The 21,191-nt window shown below is 41.0% G+C and overlaps 1 pseudogene; it reads left to right on the top strand.

The window, feature by feature from the left end:
* LOC142108358 (uncharacterized) overlaps positions 1-21,191 on the top strand; it is a 94,707-nt pseudogene that overhangs the window by 50,960 nt on the left and 22,556 nt on the right.

The following is a 21,191-nucleotide window of genomic DNA, read 5'->3' as shown; positions in this document are numbered from 1 at the left end:
CGCTTCTGCCAGGGTGGCCAAACCACTACATTTTGATTTGCCAACTGGGCCGCTACTTCAAATATTATTGTGTTGTGGTCCAGTACCAATTTTTTTACCCTCTGTGTGCAACGGCGAGATAACTGCTCCCTGCAAATTAAACCATTTAAATCCACCCAGGTCTTGACACCAGATCCATTCACACATCTCATCACGAACTGCCACAGCTGGTTAGCAAATTCCTCATGGTTGATGAGAAGGCTTCTGCCAGATCCTCACATTTCTGCCAGTAGGTTCCTGGGGTAATAATGTAGCACTTAAAGAGAACTTTCTTTACCACTTCAGAGTCTGCACAGTCATCTGGGGTCAATACACAATAGGCCTCTAATGCACGCCCTTGCATTGTAAGGACCAAATAATTGACCCACTCCTTTTTGGACAAAGCATGGGGTTTAGAAATCATTCCAAACACCTGCAAGTGTAAATCACTGTCTCCAACACCGTCCTGAAATTCGGTAAAGTGACAGGACCCAAATCATGGTGCAGCAGATGATGACTTTTTACTGTACAATTTTTCTTGCTTTGCACAGGATTTCGAGATCTACCTTGGACATTGCGGTGTAGTTAACCATCTTTTGCATTCCCTTGTGTGGAAGGAGCTCTTCACTTGAGTAACTCGGCTCTCCAAAAAAAAAACCCTAGCATTATCAAATTGCTTGCCACCAGTTATAAACTGTGACTGGATGGTCTTACTCTGCTACCCAGTGTTTGGAGAGGGAGATCTTAAACAGTTTAGTTGGGTTTCCTTCTTACTGTCTGTATCTGGCTGTTACTGACCACTTCTACTGGTGTCACCTGTCAGCAGATATTCACCGACTGTGAATGCCAACTGCACATGAGTTGTAGGAGAATAGTGTTGCCACCAGCTGTCCCCAGGCTCTTTGAGCTCCAGTATGGTGCTCTGCAGACTGGGACTCCTGGATTCATGTGTGAATCTAGGAGGCGCCTCTGCAAGTCTCCTCCAGAAGCCACTGAACTACAGCTGCCAGCGGAGTTTACACACAGAGAGCTCCTGGTTCCTACTTTATCCAGGGGCTGCTCCTGCAGCCCCCACTGTACCATCAGGGATTGGAGACCCCTCCGACACTCCAGTCATCCTGTACTTACAAATGGGAACCGGAGTGGAGGAATTAAAGCTCTGGCTGAGCTCCGATCCTCACTGGACCAGCAGTGGGGTGAGAAGCAATTTCTTTTGTTTTATACACATTTGAAATAACATTTTATAAACACACATATCACTTTATACATTTCTACTCCTGGGCTAACCCTTTCAGCGCCAATATCTATATTTATATATTTATTAAAATACACTTTAAAATACATTGCACCTCCAGCACATAGCACTGGGGGGTTAACCCAATTGGCACCGCAGCATTGGAAGGGTTAATCTTTACACGGATGGGAAACCAGCCACAGGGTATGGTAAAATCTACTAACTACATCTTATTAAGATCAGAATTATGCAATCACTCTGCCAGTGTGTTAAAATTTACTGTTGTACAGTGTCTGACAGTTCGCATTTTCCCAAGAGTTATATATATATATATATATATATATATATATATATATATATAAAACTTCCAAGTTCAAATATAATATATATTTTCTATACTTTCCGATGCCTTGTGTTTTATATGATATTATACTTTCTTCACATTCCTTACATTGTACTACCACATAATTAATTATACTTTTATTAAAATAACCAATTGTTTAGTAATTCCCATGATGTTCATTATTCATTTTGTATCTCAGAGACAACAAAATTTAATCTGTAGTAATGAAACATGTTAAATGTTATCTAGATGTAAAATAAATTCCCTGATTAAGTAGATACAGTGTTTCTAGAGTCTTATTCTTTGTCTTAAACTGATTTGGATATTCCAGTCCTCATGTTCTCTCCAATCTATTAACTGCTACAGCTGTTGTACACGTGTATGCTGGTGCCCTATCATGTATATATATTCTTTAAAAGTCCCTTTCTGTTGAATATTGTGATGCCAAGACAATACACTGTCATGATGGTGATATGCTGCAGCAGAGGAGCACCTAAATCTGCATTACCACCTAATTGTTGCATGTTATCATGTTACTCACCTGCTCCTACTCTCTCTGGAGCCCCGGGGCCTGCTCCATGCACAAGTGTTTCCCGTGGTTCCGTGGTTCATCTCACAGCTCTGACTAAATTGACATTTTGGTCCCCAAGGTAGAAGTATGAGTAAGCAGGATGATCAATCAGGAGTTGCAGTCATGGAGATTGTGGCTTCTGATTGGACCTCCTGCTCACAAGCCACTGCCACAGCCATATGTACATGGAGGAGACAGAAACGAAGGTGTCCCGGGAAAAGCGGCTGCATAGAGCAGACCCTGGAGCTGGAAAGGGGCAAATAAGTAACATGTAACAATTATTTGATAATGCAACTTTAATCTCAATTATGTCAAGGCTTTTTAGGTGGTTTCACTATACCCAATGTATTGTTTTTAGTGACAAAGCCCTGTATAAAATAAAATCCTTTCAGAAGCATAATTAAAGGGGTTTCCAACCATCACATGTATTTAATGGCTTGTATAGGCTTTACTCCAAGTTTAAGTAAATACACAATTTTTACGTCCTGGTTTCCCTCTGTACGTTTAACCCGTGTGGTGATACCACGGGGCAGAGCTGTGTGTTTGTGTTGCTCTGCTCTGCTTTCTGTATAATTGTATCCAGTGAGCAGCTTTATGTTGTATCCTGGGGTAAGAAAATAATCCCCTTTCCCTGATGTTATAAATACATGGCTAAAATCACGGAAGGAGGCTACTAAGAAAATAAATGCTTGTAGTAACATTTTCAGGATGGTGTGTACAAGATAAAATAAAGCAATCTGAAGGTGGAACAAACAAGCAAAACATCGCACAGCTGGTATTTCAGTACATAGACATCAAACTAGGTGGAGCTTGATCTGCTCTAGTGGGGAATGCAAAATATCTTTACCATCGTTGTATAAAGGAAATGTATATATTGGGGCTCATTTGGAATTAGACGTACGTCATTGTTTGCATAAGATGTGTATTTTCATACTGCAACGATTCCAAAATCCAGAAAGTATATGTCCATATATAGAGTTATTTATATCGCTGACATCCGTCCGCCTTTGTCTGGAAAAGCAGAATAAGGATGTGCAGGGACTAGCATGCATGGGCTGAGCACAGTATGGGTGGGTTCATGTAATTGTAACATAACATCTGCAAATACGCCTTTTAGGGCTCGATCCTCATGCAGGTATTAGATTTTTGGTGCAGGTATATGATGATGACTATCAGCCCTATTTAGCTGTTTCTAATTTGCTGATTGAGTATTGCGTAATTGACATTTCCATTTTTAATTACATTTTATATCTGCACCCCACTGTATCGGGGGGGGGGGGGGGGGTGGGTGGGGGCAGACCTACACTGGTCACAAAGAAACTGTTTTTGAGCTGCAGGCGCCTTGAGACTCAACATCAATGAGTAAATCCACTTTTTTGTGTACATTATTTCCAACGTACGTTTGGTGCGCAAATGCGTCCAACTCTGAATAAGCCCCATTATGTCTTTACTGTACTAGTTATGATTTTGTTGTATATGTTGTTATGTGTACACTGTGCATGTGGTTATTTTACCATTTCCATGCAATACATTTTCTAATGAAAGAATTGTGTCTGTGTTTTTCTTCTTACTGTAGCAATAACTAGATATTTATGTGGATAAGAAATTCCCTTGCTATGGGCATATTTCAAAAGAGCTTTATTCACTACACAGAGAGAGAGGGATGCAACACTTTTTATTGTAGCTATTTGTTTGACTGTACAAGTCAGCTTCCCTTAGGCAAAATAGATGTACACTGGGACCAGTACCTGTGCAATACCTGTCATCAATACCAATTGCAAAATCAGGACAATTTAAGCCAATTGCCAATCCACTCAAACCATGCACAGTTTGCCAGGAGTTCCCCCCGATCAGCCCAAACACCTTTCCTAGTAGGTTCAGCCTATTTGACCAACACAAATTGTGACTGTTCAAGGAAAGGTAGGTGAGGTCTAAGGTTAAGGCAGCTCAGGGGTTATGGCTGCCCTACCACCTCCTCCAGGTAAATCTTGGTCCTGCTCAGAATGTGGGAAATGTTTTTCTAAAATATTACTTCTTAAGTATCAGAGAAGCCATACCGTAAAGAAACCATATTACAGAATGTTGGCAATATTTAGCACATAATTCACTTCTTGTTGCGCACCATACAGGAGAAAGACCATGTCATACAGGAGAGATATTCTTGCTCTGAATGTGGTAAATGTTTTACACATATTCCAAATTGTTAAATATCAGAGAAATCACTTAGGGAACAGCCAAATTCATGTGCTGATGTGGGAAAGGGTTTCAAAGTAATTCAGAAAGGTATTGTATGTCAGAGAAGTAATGAAGGGGAGAAACGTTATTTTATGCCCTGAATATGGGCATGTTTTACAAGTTCTTGCTGTCTGGATGTCCCATGTGGCTATAAATGAGGTTGGGATTTCCTGCAATGGGTTGGCAGTGGTCTTCTCCTGGGCCTGCTGTGGTGTTGGTAGGAGCAAGAAAGGGAACATGCTGGCAGTTTATTGATGGCCAATGTATGTGGCCCCATGCAGACTCAGACATGAATATTCAGCTGTGGTGGAGGGCAGCCGCTTGCTAAGTGTTTTTAAGATCGGAAGACAGTTCAGGCATGGGAAACCTGCTTGAAAAAGACATAAATTAAATATAGATACAAAGCATCCCTGACTTAGGAGACATCCAGACAGGGAGGCAGCATTATTATTGGAGAATGGGTTTAAGAATGTTTTTAGAGTTCCTTATAGGGAGTCCAAAGAGTTGAAACTGTACGGATATTTGATGTCAGCCATGCATTATGCACTGTAAATGGTCCCTAAAACAAAGCCCAGAATATTCAGCCTGATTCATCATTTGTCAATTCCAAAGAAAGATTCGGTGACTAATGGGATCAGTAAGGAGACATGTTCTGCATCATACACCTCACTTGATGCGGCCATTCTGTAAGAGGCATCTTCCTGAAGCTTTCACCTCCTTAAAAGAGTGGGTGCTAAGGGCGGAAATGGGAATCAAGTCAGTTATCCACTATCTGGACATTTTTCTTTTCATGTGACGAGACCAGCGTCTTATGAAAACCTATAATGAATGGGGATAGTATTGGGACAGTCATGCTCCTCAGATTTTGATGATCAGTGTCAGGACACCAGGGCATTAGAGTCAAGGCCCACAGAGTAGCCCTGGTACCTTGGTGTTCTTTGGATCACGCAGACAAAGAGGAGTGGTAGCTATAATAGTACCTTTATTACAGAAGGTGCAAACACAACTGTAACACAATAACTATATTAAATCGCCAGCATCTAAAAACTAGGGATGTGCACCGGCGACTTTTGAGGTCTCGTGTTTTGTGTTTTGGATCCGGATTTTCGTTATTTTTGAGGTTCGGATTTGTCTCGCAAAACACTTGACGAAAGGTCTCGGTTCGGATTTAAGGTTTTGGATTCGGATTTTTTTGCAAAAAAACATAAAAACTTTAAAAATCAAGTTTTTGGGCTTATTTTCACTCCTAGGCTATTATTAACCTCAATAACATTCAATAACAAGCATTTCCACTAATTTACAGTGTATTCTGAACACCTCACAATATAGTTATTAGTCCAAAACGTTGCAACAAGGTATCTTTCTGGACTGCGTAGAGGAGTGGGTCACCACAATATATATTAAAAATGCTGAACTTTTATGAATCGCACCAATAAATGTACCTGGACTGCGTAGAGGAGTGGGTCACCACAATATATATTAAAAACCCTGAACTTTTATGAATCGCACCAATAAATGTACCTGGACTGCGTAGAGGAGTGGGTCACCACAATATCTTAAAAACCCAGAACTTTTATGAATCGCACCAATAAATGTACCTGGACTGCCTAGAGGAGTGGGTCACCACAATATATATTAAAAACCCTGAACTTTTATGATTCGCACCAATAATTGTACCTGGACTGCGTAGAGGAGTGGGTCACCACAATATATATTAAAAACCCTGAACTTTTATGAATCGCACCAATAAATGTACCTGGACTGCGTAGAGGAGTGGGTCACCACAATATCTTAAAAACCCTGAACTTTTATGATTCGCACCAATAAATGTACCTGGACTGCGTAGAGGAGTGGGTCACCACAATATATATTAAAAACCCTGAACTTTTATGATTCGCACCAATAATTGTACCTGGACTGCGTAGAGGAGTGGGTCACCACAATATATATTAAAAACCCTGAACTTTTATGAATCGCACCAATAAATGTACCTGGACTGCGTAGAGGAGTGGGTCACCACAATATATATTAAAAACCCTGAACTTTTATGAATCGCACCAATAAATGTACCTGGACTGCGTAGAGGAGTGGGTCACCACAATATCTTAAAAACCCTGAACTTTTATGAATCGCACCAATAAATGTACCTGGACTGCGTAGAGGAGTGGGTCACCACAATATATATTAAAAACCCTGAACTTTTATGAATCGCACCAATAAATGTACCTGGACTGCGTAGAGGAGTGGGTCACCACAATATATTAAAAACCCTGAACTTTTATGAATCGCACCAATAAATGTACCTGGACTGCGTAGAGGAGTGGGTCACCACAATATCTTAAAAACCCTGAACTTTTATGAATCGCACCAATAAATGTACCTGGACTGCGTAGAGGAGTGGGTCACCACAATATATATTAAAAACCCTGAACTTTTATGATTCGCACCAATAAATGTACCTGGACTGCGTAGAGGAGTGGGTCACCACAATATCTTAAAAACCCAGAACTTTTATGAATCGCACCAATAAATGTACCTGGACTGCGTAGAGGAGTGGGTCACCACAATATATATTAAAAACCCTGAACTTTTATGATTCGCACCAATAAATGTACCTGGACTGCGTAGAGGAGTGGGTCACCACAATATCTTAAAAACCCAGAACTTTTATGAATCGCACCAATAAATGTACCTGGACTGCGTAGAGGAGTGGGTCACCACAATATATATTAAAAACCCTGAACTTTTATGAATCGCACCAATAAATGTACCTGGACTGCGTAGAGGAGTGGGTCACCACAATATATTAAAATCCCTGAACTTTTATGAATCGCACCAATAAATGTACCTGGACTGCGTAGAGGAGTGGGTCACCACAATATCTTAAAAACCCTGAACTTTTATGAATCGCACCAATAAATGTACCTGGACTGCGTAGAGGAGTGGGCACTGGGCACCACAATAAAATATATAAAAAACCTTCAACAGATCTGCATTACACTACACATACGGCTGCTCCTCCATCCTCTCCATCATATACATGTTGGAGTTTTAGCGTGTGACAACCTCTTGTTTTTGATAATGTCAGTGCATTTTGAATATTTTTCAATTTGCCCCACACCACTGAATGTACTTTATCTATGATACGCATCTATCTATCTTGACTGCGTAGTGTGGTGGCCCCGGTACACAATTTGGTACCGAGGCCACAATATAATTAAAAAACCCTCCACGTGTCAGAATTCCACCAAACAAGTATCTGGACTGCATAGTGGGGTGGCCCCGGTACCCAATTTGATTCCGGGGCCACAATACCTCCTCCAAACATGGTACAGACAATTCGTCATTGAGATCCCAGACAGACAGGGTCAAAGTGTTATTGTTTGACTTTGTAAACCCAAAAAACTGTCCATGTTGCACATAGTCGTGCAATGAAGACTGACTTTTTCATTTAAAGGCACGATCTTTCAAGTGTAGTGTTTGTAAGTCTAAGTCATATTATACTTTTGGTAAAATTGGTTTATTTTGTTCCTCTTTATGGTAATTAGTAATAGAATTAAAGTATGAAATTGAATTAAAGTATGAAATTGAATTAAAGTATGAAATAGAATTAAAGTATGAAATAGAATTAAAGTATGAAATAGAGTGGTATATAGAGTTGTAGTGTGGTATAGATAGAGTGGTCCACACAATATAATAATAATAAAACCCTCAACTGGTCTGAATTCCACCAAACAAGTATCTGGACTGCGTAGTGTGGTGGCCCCGGTACACAATTTGGTACCGAGGCCACAATATAATTAAAAAATTGGGCATCAACTGTCACCGTTGTTTAATATCTGATACACCTAAATATGGACTGCACAGTGGAGTGGCCCCGGTAGTAAATTTGGTGCCGGGGCCACAATACCTCCTCCAACTTCCAAGTGTAGTGTTTATAAAGACAGACAGCGTCGAAGTGTTATTAGTTGACTTTCTTAACCCTAAAATTGTCCCTGTTGCAAATATTCGTGCAATGGACAGTTACTTTTTTATTGAAAGACTCAAGCTTTCAAGTGTAGTGTTTATAAAATATAAACAACAATACAGTAGTTTTAGAGCACGTCAATACCTCTTGTTTTAAATTATGACACGGCATTTTACTTTTGGTTTAATTTCTTGTATTTTTTTAAATTTGGTTTTACTTTTTGAACATGGCAAACGACTGTTGATTGGTCATATAATGCAAAAAAAAAAAGGTCCAAGATGGAATTGTCCTTGGGCCCTCACACCCACCCTTATGTTGTTGAAATAGGACATGCACACTTTAACAAACCAATCATTTCAGCGACAGGGCCTACCAAACAACTTTGGCTGAAATGATTGGTTTGTTTGGGCCCCCACACCAAAAAAGCTATTCATCTCTCCCTGTACAGACTAAACAGGCTCTACTGAGGCAAGATGTCGTCCTCATCCTCAACCTCTGATTCCTCTCCCCCTACAGTGTGTACTTCCTCCTCATCACACATTATCAATTCGTCCCCGCTGGACTCCACAACCACAGGTCCCTCTGTACTGTCTGGAGGGCAGTGCTGTACTTCATTGAGGAATTGATTATTCATTTTTATAAACATCATTTTTTCAACGTTCTGAGGAAGCAACCTCCTTCGCCGCTCACTGACCAGGTTCCCCGCTGCACTAAAAACTCTTTCCGAGTACACACTGGAGGGGGGACAACTCAGGTAAAATAGAGCCAGTTTGTACAGGGGCTTCCAAACTGCCTTTTTTTCCTGCCAGTAACAATATGGACTGTCTGACATGTCTACTTGGATGGTGTCAGCAAAGTAATCATCCACAATTTTTTCTATTGTGACAGCATCCAATGCAGCGAGAGTAGACATGTCTGCAATGGTTGGCAGGTCCTTCAGTCCGGACCAGATGTTATCAGCATCCCCGCCAGTGCCTCTTTTGGGAAAACTGAGCTTTTTCCTCGCAGCCATAGATGTGGAAGAAAATGAGGGTGGAGCTGTTGGGATGTCACGGTCCTCTTCAGAGGACAATCTCCTGACCAGCAGGTCTTTGCACCGCTGTAGACTTGTGTCCGCCGGAAACAGAGACACAACATACGCTTTAAACCGAGGATCGAGCACGGTGGCCAGAATGTATTCCTCTGACTTTAAAAGAGTGACCACCCTCGGATCCTGGCAAAGCGTACGAAGGGCTACATCCACAAGAGCTACATGCTTGGTGTAATCGCAATGGCTTACCAGCTCCTCCCTCACTTTCTCCAGCTGCTTCTGCAACAGCCTGATCAGGGGAATGACCTGACTCAAGCTGGCAGTGTCGGAACTGACTTCTCGTGTGGCAAGTTCAAATGGCTGCAGAACCTTGCACAACACGGAAATCAGTCTCCACTGCGCTTGACTGAGGCGCATCCCCACTCCTTTGCCTATGTCGTAGGTGGCTGTGTAGGCCTGAATGGCCTTTTGCTGCTCCTCCATCCTCTGCAGCATATAGAGGGTGGAGTTCCAGCGCGTCACAACCTCTTGTTTGAGGTGATGGCAGGGCAGGTTCATGCTTTTTTGATGTGCCTCTAGTCTGCGGTAGGCACTGGCTGAATGCCGAAAGTGTCCAGCAATTTTGCGCGCCACCGCAAGCATCTCCTGCACACCCCTGTCACTCTTGAGGTAATGCTGCACCACCAAATTAATGGTGTGGGCAAAACATGGGACGTGCTGGAAATTGCCCATATTTAATGCCCGCACAATGTTACTGGCATTGTCTGACACCACAAATCCCCATGAGAGTCTAAGTGGGGTAAGCCACTGGGAGATAATTTCCCTCATTTTCTCTAATATGTTGTCAGCATTGTGCCTCTTATTAAAGCCTGTAATGCACAATGTTGCCTGCCTTTGCACGAGCCGCCATTTTGTAGTTGCTGCTACTGGTGCAGCTGTTGCTGTTGCTGCGGAAGGGGATGCATCTACCCAGTGGGCTGTCACAGTCATATAGTCCTTCGTTTGCCCAGAACCACTTGTCCACATGTCCGTGGATAAGTGGACAGTGGGTACAACCGCATTTTTTAGAGCACTGAGGACACTTGATCGTACTTCTCTGTACATTTTTGGTATCGCCTGCCTAGTGAAGTGGAATCTCGAGGGGATTTGGTACCGGGGACACAATACCTCCATCAACCCTCTAAATCCCACTCCACTGATGGCGGACACCGGGCGCACGTCTAACACCAACATTGCAGTTACAGCCGCAGTTATACGCTTTGCAATAGGGTGACTACTATCGTATTTTGTGGTCATGGCAAACGACTGTTGGACGGTCAATTGTTTTGTGAAAGACTTAGCGGTCTTACGACTTCCCCTCTGGGAAGATGACCGACTAACAGCAGCAACAGCAGCAGTGGCAGTAGTAGGCGTACCGCTGCAGGATTCCTCGGATGAATCCCGTATTGAGGAGGACTCAGTCTGGCTGCTGACTTGGGCTGCAGGACTGAATCTGATGGAGATTGTGGAGGAAGTTGACGAGGAGGGTGTTGGTGGTGTGTATCCAACTGGACCACGGGATTTAGGTGTCCCTGTATCGATGAGGGTCCTAGCCCTAGTTCCTGAACTAACCACTGAACTATGAAGGTTATTCAGGTGACGTATAAGGGAGGATGTTCCTAGGTGGGCAAGATCCTTACCCCTGCTTATTTGAGCTTTACATAAGCTACATATGGCCATACATTGGTTGTCTGGATTTGGATAAAAATAACTCCAGACCGAAGAGGTGCATTTTTTGGTCTTCTGACCAGGCATGACGATGGGCTTTTTCATCCCATGGACATCAGCTGTTTCCCCCCCTGGTGCCTCATTTACAATAACCACATCACCATCCTCATCATCAAGTTCCTCCACAGCGCCAGCTACATCATCAATAGCCTCCTCCCGAGCCACCTCTTCCCGTACAGTGATGGGAAGGTCAGGCTTGACAACCACCAACATCCTTGGACTCGCCTTGTGGATTTGTGATAATTTCTCTTTAGAAGGCAGAGTTGTTTGCTGTTTTGTTGCTGACAGCATAACTCTCTTCAATTTTTTGTAGGGGGGGGGAGGAGGAGGAGGGCTAAGATCCGTGGGTGAAGCTGAACCACTAGTCATGAACACGGGCCAGGGCCTAAGCCGTTCCTTGCCACTCCGTGTCGTAAATGGCATATTGGCAACTTTACGTTTCTCCTCAGATGATTTAAAGTTTCTCTTTTTGCTACTTTTTCTTAACTTGGGCTTTTTGGATTTTACATGCCCGGTACTATGAGATTGGGCATCGGGCTTGGAAGACGACGTTGATGGCATTTCATCGTCTATGTCATGACTAGTGGCAGCAGCTTCAGCATTAGGAGGAAGTGGGTCTTGATCTTTCCCTACTTTATCCTCCAAATTTTTGGTCTCCATTATATGTAGCACAAGATACTGCAGAATGTGTGAACTTGGTAATATTGCAGTACCAATGGACTTATACTGCTGGATTGGTTTTGCAAATTTGGTTATAATTATTATATATTTTTTTTTATTTAAATTTTTTATTTTTTTTTACTTTTTTTTTATTTTTAAAAAACTTGGGAATAGTGGGGAAATAACTATGCCCTTAGAAGCACAGAGCACAGGACACAGCACCACTGGACTGAACAGGACACGGCACAGGACCCAGCAGCACTACGGAACTCAGCAGGACAGAGCACAGGACACAGCACCACTGGACTGATACTGCAGAATGTGTGAACTTTGTAATATTGCAGTACCAATGGACTTATACTGCTGGATTGGTTTTGCAAATTTGGTTATAATTATTATATATTTTTTTTTTTTTTTAAATTTTTTATTTTTTTTTACTTTTTTTTTATTTTTTAAAAACTTGGGAATAATGGGGAAATAACTATGCCCTTAGAAGCACAGAGCACAGGACACAGCACCACTGGACTGAACAGGACACGGCACAGGACCCAGCAGCACTACGGAACTCAGCAGGACAGAGCACAGGACACAGCACCACTGGACTGATACTGCAGAATGTGTAAACTTTGTAATATTGCAGTACCACTGGACTTTTACTGCTGAATGTGTGAACTTGGTAATATTGCAGTACCAATGGGCTTATACTGCAGGATTGGTTGTGCAAATTTTGTGGTAATTAAAAAAAATTAAAGTAGTTTTTGGTATTTTTTAAAAAAACTTTTTTTTATTTTTTTAAACACAGGGGAATATTGGGGAAATAACTATGCCCTTAGAAGCACAGAGCACAGGACACAGCACCACTGGACTGAACAGGACACAGCACAGGACCCAGCAGCACCACTGACCTCAGAAGGACAGAGCACAGCACACAGCACCACTGGACTGATACTGCAGAACACAGCACAGCACAGCACAGCACAGCACAGCACAGCACAGCACAGAACTAAACAGCACAGAACTAAACAGCACAGAGGACCACCTAACACACCCTCCCTCTACCCTGATCAATGCCCGAGTGAAGATGGCGGCGACTAGCGGGGAATTTATAGGATCCGAGTATCGCGAGATCCGACAACGGGATTATGAGTCAGAGCCTCAGTTTCACATTTGAATTTGGCGCCAATACCCGGATCTGTCTCGGATCCGACTCGGATCCACAACGTTCGGGTGGGCTCGGATTTCATAAATCCGAGTGCGCTCATCCCTACTAAAAACCTCCCCAACACATCCCCAGATAAAGATATGAGGAACCGTTACATATGTTTAAACAGTATTTATTTGGCCGGGCTAAGTTGTAAAAAAGTCTCTGGTCCTGATGCTTTTGTCACAATAGCTCAGTACTCAGGTCTTCCAGATTCCTCCGATTTCTACACTTCTAGGCTTGCTGGTCCTGGCCTCTCGGCCTTAAGCTCACTACCGAGATGTTAGCAGCCTGGACCCCTGTCACCCTACTCCTGTAGGCACACCAGGGAGTAAATGTATCAAGCTGAGAGTTTTCCGGCGGGTTTGAAAAACCAATCAGATTCTAGCTATCATTTATTTAGTGCATTTTACAAAATGAAAGCTAGAATCTGATTGGTTGCAATAGGCAACATCTCCACTTTTCAAACCCGCCGGAAAACTCTCAGCTTGATACATTTACCCCCAGATGTGCAGACGCACAAGCAGCTCCCATGGGTCAGAGTTATACTGTTGCACCATGTTCAGCCAGAGATGTGCCTAGATGTAAAATTGTAATCAGGACACACGTTGGAGCTGGTAGGAGACAGATCTTCAATACCAAGCTCAGGATATCCAATAAACAACCCTTGGTCTCCTTGCAGGCTCTTTTTAAACAGTTCAGAATTCCCACAGGTGAAATCCCGTCCTGTAAGTCCGTACAGAATGCCATTGGCTCCCAAATCAGGGGTTGGATATGGGAGTGGAGAGAAGTCATCCCCACATGGGTTTCCCCCCAGCTGGTCTAGTGCATAGTAGTCTGACACAGTCCTAGAGAGAACAATAGAGTAGCAAACTGGTTACTGCAGGGCTTAATCCCAGATGATGAATAGCAACTTCCTGTTTCAATCCCTTCTATACATTCATATGAATTGTTAACGAGTAACCACAAGAGAAATTAGCTCTTAAAAGTTTGTCCTCGTATGTACATTTTCTCAAAATAAAAAATAAATGGCTAAACTAATGTTATTATTTTGTTAGGGTGACTTGGAACCAAATTCAAGACACGCTGCCCACATTATACTATCATGTTACTTTGTACTGATACTACCTCAGTGATATAAGACAGTAGTAGACTTACAAGATTTCAATCTTGGATCAATATAAGCCAATATGTATACATGGATATCCTCCTGGAATCTTGTCCTCTTACTGGATCTCCTTATGATAGGTGCTCAAAAGACAAGTGACAACTGATAGTGCATTATCTCACGTAGCCAAAGTTTTATTGCACCAAAGAAGCATAAAAGCAATGTATAATACAAATATTGGCTTATATTGATTCAAGATTGAAATCTTGTAAGTGTATATCCGATAGGGGATTGAGAACACCAATCATGTGGTGTTTTTGTCGTAATTAACAACCCCCACTGGATCCTTGGGATATTTAGTGGTTTTCGGTGTAACCACATATTATATGTTACGCTATGATATGATTTTTTTCTTTTCACTTGTTTTATGTGACCACAATCGTGGTGAATGCCAGAAATCTGTAAGTTACTTTGATCACTGCAAATTTCTGGAATTTGTGGAAGACATACATCAAGATGGAAAGAATATATATATATATATATATATATATATATATATATATATATATATATATATATATATATATATATATATATTATTTCACAGTTGACTCTTTAAAACTGTTAGCGCCAGCTCTGTCACCATTGGTTATTTTTACAGTTTTTTTATTTTTGCACATTGTATGTGGATTGTGTGTGTGTGTGTGTGTGTGTGTGTGAGAGAGAACAGAGGCTGCTTTCAGTTGGCCTGCGCAGATATACCAATCTTTTTATTGTATTATAATCAACAATTGTCTGAGACGCAAAAGAGGAACCAAGTATGACAGCCAGCATCCTGCTGCACAGCGGATCACTAAAGCCATGACAGCTATGTTATCACTGGATGTGAGTCCAATTTCCCCATCAATGCATCAGGTTATAACCGATTAGTTGAGATCATGTGTCCACGTTACCAAATTCCATCACAATCTTATTTCTTCTTAACAGCAATTGCTGTACTGTGAGGTTAAACAAAAAGTCCTTCAGTCCCTAGAAAATTTCATTGTACCGACTGTCCACTTAGCTACAGATATGTGACAAGCGTCACTGGTCAAACAAAAGACTATATAACTGTGACAGCCCACTGGGTTGTGTATAATACACAGTGCCAGGTCATTCACCGCACCCTGCCATATAGCCGCTCACTAGGACAGATGTGATGCTGCCCCTCACACACAATTACCTTCACAGACAAACATTTAGATTGTAAAAGCAACATATATAAATATATATATATTATATATATATATATATATACAGTATATGCATTTTGTTTTTGGGGGGAGGGGGGGTGCTGCTCACAATCAAACAGTTCCCTATTTTTCCCCACTAAATATTTCAGATGTCGCTGATACTGCCCCTGGCACTACTGTCATCAGATTTAAACATCTTTGATTTTAAAATTAAGAAAGAATAGTTTTTGTTAACTCTTAAATAGTTTAATAATATACCCATCTGCTTCCACTTCTAAATGGCAGCTGAGAACAGGAAGGACGGCTATACATTGAAGATATCGATCCAATACTCACGAGATCTGACATTTTACATGAAATGACATTTTGCCTCATTTTCAGATCGGAATTTGGAGCAAGACACTGAGTCATGTCTTAATTCGACTCTGTACCCTAAAATTCCTGTCTATCTAATTCTATCTCCGTACTGCTCATCTCTAGTGAAACATAAAAAAACAAAATGTGGGGGAAAAGTAAAAATTCTTCTTGTTTCACACACAACAATGAGAAATACCCCACTAAGTAGTCTTATGCCAATATATAGATAGTTTTTTTTATAACATAACCATTCAGGTCATGGCTTCACTTCCCTATAATTCACACAGTTCATCCATGTTACACATATGTACATAACTAAGACATAGGGCTGTCATACATATGGCCATTTACAGTTACACGGCTCTCAACCAATGGCTGATCAGGGATTACTGGGCACTGAGCTACCTGGGTTGGTGATGTCACAGAATTCTCTTCAATCTGATTGGTTGGAAACAGCTGTTTACACTTGAATTTCAAACAGAGCGTCAGTCATCTCCACAGGTAATGTAACAAGACTGGGACGGGGATTATATTATAAATGGGATATATTCAGGGGGTGAGAATAATTTACAGTCTGTGTATTCCTGGTTTACCCATCTCTAAGCCCTGTGTTAATGGCTTTAACCTGGTAACAATATTTACAGTACAGTATAAGTATAAAAAGAATGTGGACCTGATTTTAAACCCAAATACATGTAAAAATCCAATTAAAAAGTAATGTGGAAAATAGATATTTGAGTAATGTCAAATACTTTACATGAAGCATATCTTCATGTAGCTACTTCTGCCATTGATTTAATTTCCTATGACAGTAAGTAACAAGCTTAGTGGGAAACAGTCACTATCATATTTTTACAAGAACTATATTTAATGCTGCAGTTTACATTAGAACGTTACACATGAGAATGTTTGATTTTGGCACACTGGGTAAGCACTTGCCAAGGTGATTATTGTAGTCTGGTGTAAGGTCCTAATGCAGGTTACCCATAGACTGGTCATTAGGATACCTCCTACCTGCCATCAGAATTGTTAAGAGGTACAGAATTCAAGATAACTGGGGGAGATTACTTTGTGGTTTGCCTATGAGTAGTGACTAACGAGATTGTGTTTGACCTAATAGATTGGCAGATTCACAAGTAATTCCCCATGATTCACACAGTTCATCCATGTTACACATATGTACATAACTAAGACATAGGGCTGTCATACATATGGCCATTTACAGTTACACAGCTCTCAACCAATGGCTGATCAGGGATTACTGGGCACTGAGCTACCTGGGTTGGTGATGTCACAGAATTCTCTTCAATCTGATTGGTTGGAAACAGCTGTTTACACTTGAATTTCAAACAGAGCATCAGTCATCTCCACAGGTAATGTAACAAGACTGGGACGGGGATTATATTATAAATGGGATATATTCAGGGGGTGAGAATAATTTACAGTCTGTGTATTCCTGGTTTACCCATCTCTAAGCCCTGTGTTAATGGCTTTAGCCTGGTAACAATATTTACAGTACAGTATAAGTATGAAAACTTGGACCTGATTTTAAACCCAAATATCTCTAAGAATTGAAAGGTGAACACAAAGGGGAACATTTTCTAAAATGGTTTTACAGAAAATGTGTATTATTATTATTATTATTATTATTATTATAAATTTTTAAGGCCAACTGTGCTTTACAGATTAGTGAGTAAAACATGTCATACATGAAACAGGTACATACAATATAGATAAAATAAAAGCCAATATAAAAACCAAGGGTAGGGAGAGAGCTTACAATCTAATGAGAACAATCAAAGTGCAGCAAATAATGTATAAGCCAAAAATGCCCCATAGCTAATAAAAAATGCCCCAGTTAGTGCCTTGTGCATTTCCTACACCAGGTCTGACATTCTATGGGCCCTAGTGATAGTCTCCAGCCCTTTATTCAGGTAAGCCCACTTGTGGGGTCACAGGGGGAACAGCAGAGTAACCTGTATATAATAAAAGAGTGAATCTACAGGACTGTAATGGTGCCCATGTGCATTAGCCCCAATGTGAACTAAACTAATCCAGAACTAACAAAATGATTTTAGTCCATCTTGAGCCCCCGTGATAGAGAACCAAAGATGGATGGAGAGAAAGGGGGTGAGTGGAAAGGATGAGGAAGTAATGGGGTGAGGGGAGAAGGATGAGCGAGGGGAGACAAGACAAGGTTGGGGGTAAAGTGTAGAATACATTTAAACACAGTGGGCCTGATTCATTAAGGAGAACAAAGCAATAAAGGACTATATTTGATCCTAGACAAAACCAGGTTAAAATGCAAGGGGTGCAAATGAGTTTATTATTTTGCATATAAGTTAAATACTGGCTGTTTTTTCATGTAGCAAACAAATACTTGATAGCTTTATTTTTACACCGAATTTTAAAGCTGAACTAGGACATGCCCTACCCCTAAATTTACCTCACTCTCCAATGCAACATGGTTTTGCCAAGGTGCAAAGTTACTCATTTATTTTGCTTTTCTTTTCTTAATGAATTAGACCCAGTACCTTTGGGACACATTTTTTGAGACCTGCTTTTAGTAACTTTTTTTATTAAATAATGAAGAGCTCTGAAAGTAACCATGTTTTTAATAATTTTCCTAACAACAGATTGATCGCTAAGTCTGACAAGAGACAGAAAAATGAGTGAAGACAAACCTGTCATCCGCAGTTCTTCCAGATGTAAGAAAAATATAAATGTGTTCGTTAGGGCGGGGAACCCAGTGGTAATATCAAACAAGAATTTAATACGGACATTTAGGGCACCCAGTGGTACACCCAGCACCCCCCATCCCCCATCTTTCATGTAAGTCCGATGTAACTTGTTGAGTCCTGAAGCCGCTGTCAGCATGTTCTGTTACAGACAGATAGCGCTCACCTTCCGGTCCTGCCCTGGTCTCTGGCTGTAGGAGAGCAAACTGCCAGTTAGGGGTAAGAGAAGAACTGCTCCGGGCCCTGACAGGAGAGTTTGCAGGGTAGTTTGTTTTCTATGATTGTCAGCAAATTATGGCTCCATTTGTGTGTTTATTAACAGATTATGGCCCCGTTTTCTATGACTGATGCTATAATCCAGTGACAATTTTTTAACGTTATCACTAAATATTATATGGGAGCTGCTTTACATATATAAAATAGCAGATTTCCTCCAACTGGATATGGGCTTTTTCTGGTAAGATATATTTTGGTTCCTCCCTATATCATGTTTGCGCCAATGCCTCTCAGTATGTGTTTTTTCCTTGTTTATGGTATAGTTTCACCACAATTGATAAGCAGTATGGTAGTTACCTCCCAAATGTCCCAATTTCAGCAGAAGAGTCCACTATCCTGCCCGGGGACATATTTGTCCAGCTAGTGGGAATGTTGGGATAAGGGCGATAGCTAATGACCACGCCCTCACTGTGCCTTGACCACGCCCCATCAAGATGTGGTCATGTTTGTCTACTTTGTATGTCCCTGTATTTTGTATACTCTGTTTTTCCCAATACCTGTTCTGCCGATCACTGTGTTATATTACATATCAACTACGATAGTAATAATAATTAATGGGACTCATGTACTAGCCAAGGTCCACGGTTATGCCGCGGTAGCTAGCTTTTCCATGTAGATCAGTTATGGACTCTCTATCGGCATAGGCCACATTCTAATCGGAAAATTTCACAGAAGCGATGTTCAAATTGAAAGTCCCTTATCCCACCTGAGTGTCAGACGGTGCAGACTGGATCTACACACAAGAGGGAGCTATTGCACACAAAGGAACGCACATAAGAGACAACTGGGGAGGAACTAAGGGTGAAAGGCACAAAACAGGGATAATGAACAAACACATGGATGAAGATCAGACACATAAGGAACATGTTTAACAGATTTTATATTGCTAATACCATGGGTAAATTAATGATAATTTATAGTAAAACAAAGTCACCCATCATTGAGAATATATTAGCTGATAATGAATATTCTTGTCTCCCCAGTGCCAGAAGCTGTAATGGAGACCCTCGTTGGAGATCCCAATGACACCTCCCGGAGGAATAAGGAAAACATCGCTGGACATTCCATCGCTGAGGTAAAATGTCTTGTCTACTATATTATATATGGAAGATCGTTGTTCAATTCTAAATTGAGGCACAGGTTAAGCTTCAACACATGTGACAATGCGCTTATGTTGTAATATTGTTACATTTTAGTTATATTATAAGTAATATTCAGTCTTTATTCCATGCCTCCCAACTTTTGCAATCCCCGAATCAAAACAAAACACAGTTTGCAGCGGTGCGTCCATAAATGGAGGTGTGGTCACATCACAATGGGTGCGTGGCCACACCCTCATGGGCACCCTTTACCATCCTCCCCTAACAACGCCAAAGATTTTAGTCTCTTCTATGTATAAAGATGTACATGTAATATTATGGGCCAGATTCATGTTCAGACTTATCTTGCGTGAAATAGACCTGCGCTTGCTCCAAAACGGACTTTACTCCAATTAACGCAATTGCATGTAATTCATGTCCAAAGCAAATGACACTTACGACTGCCTACAACACATAAGGGAACAATGGTGGCAAGGTTTTTCTCCTGGACAAAACCATGTTACAATGCAAATGGTGAAAATAGGGTTATTATTTAGCACATAAGATAAATACTGGCTGTTTTTCATGTAACACACAAATACTTGATAGCTTTAATTTTACACTGAAATTTAAAGTTGATCTAGGACATGCCCAACCCCAACTATAAATCTACCATGACATTTTAAATTTGCCTCCCACTCCAAGGCAACATGGTTTTGCCAAGATGCAATGTTACTCCTTTTTTTACTTATTTTCTTTTCCTTAACGAATCAGGCCCATTGTATGTACAATATGCATTAAGGAGATCTTGATTTATGTATTTAATGTAAAAAAAATATAAATATGATTATACTGTTTAGAGTTGTTCATCATTTTTTTTCTAGGCTTTATTTAAATACCTTATATTGCACATACGCTTGTGTGTATACTGCGCTGTGCTCTGTTAATGTACAACATGTAACGTTTAGGCAGATTGCACTTACACCCAGATTCAAACTGAAACACATCTTGATGTCCGCTTGGATTTGAATATGGGTTCCGTGATCTTTTCTTAAGAGCAAGTTAGGTGCAAGTTGCGTTCGGAATTGAATCAGGCCCTATATGAGCCTCCTCTTCAAGGTTCTCATGTTTCCCTAACATGATCCTCACCAGGTAGTGGTCCAGGTACCAGTTATTCCCACCAATGGTTCTTTAACATCCATCTTGCAAAGAGCCTGTGGTATGAATCAGCAGTCATTTTTATACCAGTATCATGTAAATTTCATCACTTAAATTCAAAGTTGAAATGTATTAATAGTCTCTAGTAACCTCTGTCCTTGTTATTCCAATTCACTGGCTTTCCTTTGTATTGAGAGTCATTCATTTGTTTCCCTCC

Source organism: Mixophyes fleayi, chromosome 12, assembly GCF_038048845.1.
Source record: "Mixophyes fleayi isolate aMixFle1 chromosome 12, aMixFle1.hap1, whole genome shotgun sequence".
NCBI lineage: Eukaryota > Metazoa > Chordata > Amphibia > Anura > Limnodynastidae > Mixophyes > Mixophyes fleayi.
Note: the sequence above shows the minus strand (reverse complement) of the source record. Positions and strands in the feature narration are given on the sequence as shown.